This window comes from Muscardinus avellanarius (genome assembly GCF_963383645.1).
Source record: "Muscardinus avellanarius genome assembly, chromosome: 13".
NCBI classification, from domain to species: Eukaryota; Metazoa; Chordata; class Mammalia; order Rodentia; family Gliridae; genus Muscardinus; species Muscardinus avellanarius.
In genome coordinates this window covers 31,645,826-31,652,762 of record NC_137799.1, presented here as the reverse complement: position 1 = coordinate 31,652,762, position 6,937 = coordinate 31,645,826, and the positions used below count along the sequence as shown (strand labels likewise).

The 6,937-nt window shown below is 37.8% G+C and overlaps 1 pseudogene across 1 annotated transcript; it reads left to right on the top strand.

Moving 5' to 3' along the window:
* The first annotated feature begins 5,409 nt into the window (after positions 1-5,409).
* Positions 5,410-5,951, top strand: LOC308272141 (eukaryotic translation initiation factor 2D-like; annotated as a pseudogene). Its single transcript has one exon. The product of its transcript is annotated as a eukaryotic translation initiation factor 2D-like (transcript).
* The last annotated feature ends 986 nt before the right edge of the window (positions 5,952-6,937 follow it).

The window sequence follows — 6,937 nt, the reverse complement described above, 5'->3', positions numbered from 1 at the left end:
GTTGAAATACCTTCCTTCTATTCCACTTTTCTGTGATGTTTTAATATGAATAGGTGTTGATTTTGTCAAATTTTTTTCAGCATTTTTTATATGATCATATGTCTTTTGTTCTCAGTTCTATTTATGTGGTGAATAACATGTATTGATTTGTGTGTGTTGAACCAGCCTTGATTTTCTGGAATATAATCACTTTATATGGTTTTGAATGTGTATAACTAGTATTTTGTTTAGAATTTTTGCATCTATGTTCATCAAGAATATTGGTCTGTAATTTTCTTTTTTTGTTGTTGTTGTTGAGGTATCTTTATTTGGTTTTGCTATTAATTTGATACTGGCCTCATAGAAGGAGTTTGGGAGAATTGCATCTCTTTTGATTTCCTGAAAATAGTTCTGAAGTATTGGGATTAGTTCTTCACTAAAGGTTTTGTAGAATTAAGTGGGAAAGCTGCCTGTGTCTGGGATTTTCTTTTATGGCAAATTTTTTATTGCTATTTCTATTTTTTTGTTTGATATTGGTTGGTTAATTCTTGATATGTCCTCTTTATTCAATTTAGGTAGGTTATATATGCTTAAAAATTTATCAATTTTTCCATTTTTTCCTGTCTATTGGAGTATAAATTTTCAAAACAGTTTCTGTGTGTGGTGATGTCTCCTTTTTAATTTCTAATTTTAATTATTTGAATTGATTTTTCTCTTTCTTTTGTTAGGTTGTTTAGGGCTTTGTCAATCTTATTAATCTTTTAAAAGAACCAGCTTGTTTTTTATTCTTTGAATGGTTTTTTATTCTTTATTTCATTTATTTCCACACTGATTTTAATTGTTTCCTGCCTTTTGCTAGCATTGGGATTAGACTATTGTTGTTTTTATAGGTCCTTGAGAAGTGTCATTAGGTTGTTTACTTGGCAACTCTCTGTTCTTATGTAGACACTCAATGCTATGAACTTTTCTCTTAACACTGCCTTCAAAGTGTCCCATACATTTTGGTATATTGTATCTCTATTTTTATTTAATTCCAGAAATTTCTTTATTTATCTTCTTATTTCTGAACTTACCCACTCATGATTCAGTAGTGTATCATTCAATATCCATGTATTTAAATAGTTTCTTTTGTTCTTCCTTTTGTTGATTTCTACTTTCATTCCATTGTGGTCTGAAAAGATGCAGGAAATTATATTACTTTTTTGAATTTTCTGGTGCTTGCTGTGTGGCCAGAATGTTATGTTTTGGAGAAGGTTCCATGGGCTGCTGAGAAGAATGTGTCTTCTGCTGTTCCTGGTTGAAATCTTTTTTATGTCTATTAGCTCCATTTGGTTTATAGTTTTCATTAGTTCTGATGAGTCTTTACTTATTCTGTGCCTTCAAGATCAGTTAGTGGAAAGAGTGGTGTGTTGAAGTCTCCCAATATTATTGTTTTGGGGTCTATTCGAGATCTGATATTCTTAAGGGTTTGTTTTACAAATGTGTATGTACCCACATTTGAAGAATAAACATTTACTATCATTACCTCTTCTTGGTGAATTGTTCCTTTTGATAAAAAAATGCCCTGTTTTGCCTCTTCTGATGTGTTCTAGCTTAAAGTCTGTTTTGTTGGATATCAGCATTGCTACCCCTGCCCATTTTTGGTCTCCATTAGCATGATATATCTTTTTCTATCCTTTCGCTTTCAGCCTATGAATGTCTTTGGCACTAAGGTGAGTTTCCTGCAGGCAGCATATATTTGGATTTTGTTTTTTAATCCACATTTCCAGAGTATGTCTTTTAATTGGTGAGGTAAGTACTTTGATTTTTGTTTCCTGCCATCTTGTTTTCTATCTTCTGTTGGATATGATGTTATTTCTTCTTTGCTTAGTTGTCCTGCTGATCAACTTCATCTCTTCTCTGGTTCTAATATTTGCTTTTTTTTTCTTCTTTAGGGTTTATATCTTTAAGTATTTTCTCTAGTGTTGGCTTTGTATTCATAAATTTTCTGAGATTATGCTTATCTTGAAATACTTTTGTTTCTCAATTTTGAATAATAACCTTGTTGGATATAGCAGTTTCGGTTGGAAGTTGTTTTCTTCCAAGATCTTGATTATATCATACCAGTTTCCCTGCTAATCATCACTTGGGATGTAGTGGCTGGGGTGATTTTTATTGTTTTATTCTTTTATGTCACCCATTCTTTTGTTCTCACTGCTTTTAAGATTCTTTCCTTAGCCTCTATATTGGTAATTTTGATTACTACATGGCATGGGGAGGTCTTTTTTGATCTTGTCTTAATGGTATTCTTTATGTCTCCTATACTTGTATGTCCAAGTCTCTTTTCATGTTTGAAAATTTTTCTGAAATTATCTCTCTGAAGAGATTATGAATACCCATGGTATGCACCTCTATCCCTCCTTCAATGCCTTTTTTCTGTAAGTTAGGACATTTCATGTTGTCCCATAGTTTATGGATGTTAAGATTTTTTTTCTGTAATGACCTCTATATGCTGTTGACTGTGCTTTCAATTTTGAATAAACTATCTTCTAACAGTAATATTCTGCCTTCCATTTCATCTAATCTTCCAGAATTTCTTTCTTTTACTGTCTTCATTCCATGTATTGACTGCTTCATTTCATTCCAGGCCTCTTTCTGATTCTTTCTTAATGCCTCCATTTTCTTTCATTTCCTATACACATATTGAGAGGCCTTTCATCATATTGAAGATAATAATTCAGAATTCTTTTTCTTGTATTTCTTATAGGCCAATATTTGTGATTTTCTTATTTCCTTACTGTTCCCAATTCTCATATTTTCCAGGTTCTAGGGTTTGTTCTTGGGTTTGGTTTGTTCTTGTCTTTGTATCTTCTTTTTTGTGTGTGACACTGTGGGTAATCTGTCTGATCCAATCTTAGCAGTAGGAATTTAAAGGTGTCAGCAGGCTCATGCACAAGTATGCAGTGCTTTTTTCAATGGTGAGGGTTGGTTAAGGGGGGAAGAGTGGGGGTAATGTGTACAGGAGTTGGGTAAAGTAGAGAATATGATTGAGTAAGATGTTAAGTATAATAAGGTAGTATCTGATTGAGAATGAGAGATGGTTAGTAGGTTTATTTTAGTTAGTACAGAGTATTTAGGTATGGATATATGAAATAGTTTGAATATAAAACAAGGAGATACAGTAAGGGAAATGGTTTTGAGAGAAGAGTAGATTGGCTAGAGGGAAGAAATTTGTAAAAGGAATGGTGGAGGGAGCAAACAAACATGCATAAATTAACAAGTTACAAAAACTAAGAATTATAAATCAAATATAACAAAACCAATCAAAAGAAAAGAGAATGAAAGAACAAAAACAAACAAACAAAGAAAAGTTAAGAGCAAATAGAACTAGAGACCCTGTGGGGAAAAAAAAATCAAAAACACAAAACAAAACAAAACAAAACAAAAAACAGCAGTCCTGCTAATTTACATATAGAGGTCCCAGGCCCATATAATCAATGTATATATGTTCACTGTGGTAGTTTCTGGAATATATTCTAATGTCTCTCATTTGTTTAATAATCTATTGTCAGATTTTGGACCCATTTTATGAGTGTCTATGCCCCCCTCTCTCCTCTGATAGCATTGTACTTAGGTGCCAGGGCGTCAGGAGTCACTGTAAATGAGTTCCATGTAACTTTAGGGCTCTGCATTTCCACAACCTGGGCTCTTCACTTTCCAGCCCTGTGCTCCAGGCCCTTTGGTCCAGAGCTTAGAACTCTCTGGCACTGGCTCTGTGCTCTTTGCCCTGTGTTCTGTGATCTCAGGACCTGTGCTCTGCGCCTTCCCACCCTGGGCCTGAGTCTCCATACCCACAATGATGGAGGGTATCCAGTGTAGTTTTAGGATGAACCCTGTGTCCCTGTACAGGTGTCATGCCTTGAGCAGTTTGGCCCTTTCATGTGTCTCTTGAAGTTCTAACTGGACTACCTTTAGGATGGGCTCCCAGGTCTTAGCCCACCAGGGTCCGTTGGCTGCTCTGGGCAGTCTACCACCAAGCAACAAGTAATGCAACACAGTTACCTTGCTGTATGTCCTGTAGGCTGGATCTCTGGAGGGCAGAGTGCGCTGCTGTGTGTTCCACCTCTGGTGAGTGCATGGACTTTTGTATCTTTTTCTGCATCCCTGAAGTGTGGTACTGGTCACTTAATATGTTGGAGCTCTGCAGCCACTTTCTGCACTTAAAGTTTTTGGATTACTGGTCAAGATTTCTTGGGGCTGTAGTGCTGAAGCTGGCAATTACAGTTTGGGCCAGCAGCCTGAGATAGTTCAAGCTACCACAACAAGTCAGTCACACACACTTGGGCTCTTTTCCATGGATCTTGCATTTAGAGTATTGGATTTCCTTCCACCATGGTGCCTGTTTGTGTTTTTGTTTGTGAATATCTACCATTACTTTATTTATTTATTTTATTTTTTGTCAAGACGCTGCCTTCTTGGTAGTTGAATTTTATTTTTTCCAGCTACTGATAGGTGTTGCATCCCACAGTCACAATTTTGAATCTCCCTTTCTAACTATACTTCTTATGACCCATGAAATGCACTCCCTCTTGCTGGTCTACCTCCCTCAGCTCTTGATTTTATTGTTGTTTTTACTATTGGAGCCCTCTCTTTTAGGTGTGCTCTATTCTCTATTTGACTATCTTTTTCATTTCCAGAGGTCATCAGAAATAGCACATTTAATGGTTGTAGTCTGTCTCTCTCTAACATTTGCTAATATTTGTACAATAGGGAATATAATCAGAAGAGAGTAAAGGCTTATCCCTACACAGCTACCTTAGCTGCTTCTCTTTGTGTAGCTTAAAGATAGTCTCTTTCTTGTAAACCTATCTGATAAGTTCATAAAGAGAATATTTTACTTGATATCAGATACAACTCCTCTAGGTAGAGTTCTAAAAAATCATTGTTTATACATACACACACTCACATTCACACACATGGACACACATACCATAAATTAATGAGACAGAAAAAATTCTGATAAGTTTCATTAACATTTATCTTAAATGCTATTTCTTTCTTTAACAGAGAAGGATAGCTATACTATTTTTTTCTTTGACAGATGCACTATTAGTATACCAAGAAAGGTTATATGAAACAAAAAAGTGCTATTATATATTATAATTGATTATACAGTAGATTATAAAGAATCCATGGTAGAGTTGGAGGCAAGAATAGAAAGCAAAAGGGCAGAGAATAAGTACATATCCAGTTGTGTATGTTATACACTAAAGATACAAAGCCAATTTCAGTCAATAGAATTTGAGTTTAAAAAACAATGGGCCAAGGCAGCCAGGTGCCCAGCAGGGCTGCCCAAGGGCTGCAGCCGAGGGAAACCCCACTCTCTCATGTTATCCTGACATTCCCTTGCTTCTGTGCTCTCTTTGTCTTCCTCGGGCTACCCCAGGAGTCATGTTTGCCAAGGCCTTTCAGGTCAAGTCCAACACAGCTATCAAGAACTCAGACAGGAGTAAACTTTGGGCTAATGTGACAGCTGCATTCCCTGCCCTTGGAAATAATCAGGTTTATGAGTTAATCCCTGGAAAGCAGGAACTCAACATTTTGAAGTTATATATTCACAAAGAAGGTGCAGTGAGTGTTGGTGACCCCATCCTATTTAAATCATGTACACATGGTGGTCCTATCCTGATTTTCTATGACCTTCACAACATGGTCTCTAGTACTCCAAGAACTGATGGGCAAGGGGTAGCAGATTTGATGCTACTGGGATTAGTTGTGTTCCTGCTGGTCTGCCTCAGGTACAGAAGGATGATCTCTGTGGCATTGCCTTGATGAGGAGCAGTGCCCCTGTAGCAATCAGAGTGTCTCCAATGTCCACAGATGAAATGCTGACTACAGGCCTGAAGGAAAGGGGCTTCTCTGTGCTCCACACTTACCAGGATCACTGTGGCAATTTAGAAGATAGTCCTCTCCAACTTCCATTGCTCCCCTGACACTGCGTTCTGCAGATTTCAGTGAGAAGGTAGACTCTGCTCTGTAGGGAGGCATATAAGACCTGACCCTGGAAAAAGATGAAGAGGAGGAGAAGGATGAGATTGGGGAGGCCCCTCAGGTGTGTGTGGAGAAGTCCCTTTCAGAAACCTCTGAAGATACCAGTGTGAGGGTCCTGAGCCAAGATTCCACAGACAGCAAAACCTTTCAAGACCAAATGGATTAACTGCAGTGACAATTCTTCTTGCATGCTTTGAAATACCGAATCTAGAAGGCTTATCTTTCCTTAGTTACCAGAAATTTCCTTGGCAGCCACATGTTCTACTGTTGTCGTGAGGGACAACAACTGGACATAAAGAAGTAACGCTCCAAAAAGTTCTGAGTTCATGCAGCACATCCAGCAGAAGGAGAATGTACAGGTGAAGGAGCTCAGCAAGAAGATGGAGAACACTGTGCCTGGACTGTAAACACCCAAGAAAGGGCCACATACTTGGTGGCCATGAGATCTGAAAGATCATAGTTGACTATGTCAAGAAAAATGGTCTGGTTGATTCACAAAACAAAGATCTGATGAAGATGGATCCCATCCTATGTGATTGTGTCTTAGAGAAAAATCAATAGCGTAGTTGTAAAGCTTCAATGGAACAGTCTTCTGACAAGATATTTGAAAAGAAATTACAACCTGCCTATCAAGTGACCTTTCTTGGGCTAGAGCCCCCTCATGAAGAAAGCAAAAATATGTCCATTTGATATTACCCTAACACAGAAAGCTTCTCAAAAGGTGACTGTGGTCTGGAACTTGGGCCCTATAGTCTGGACCCATGTTCAGTGGCTGCGATACTCTAGCCACAGTGCCAGGATAACACCACTGTCATTTCTGCTCCTGGGACCAAGGACAGTATGCAGGTGCAGGGAAACTAGGTGCACCACCTTAGCTGCCTTTGGCATAAAGAATATCAGCTCCCTCAAAAATACATCCAAAGCCGGG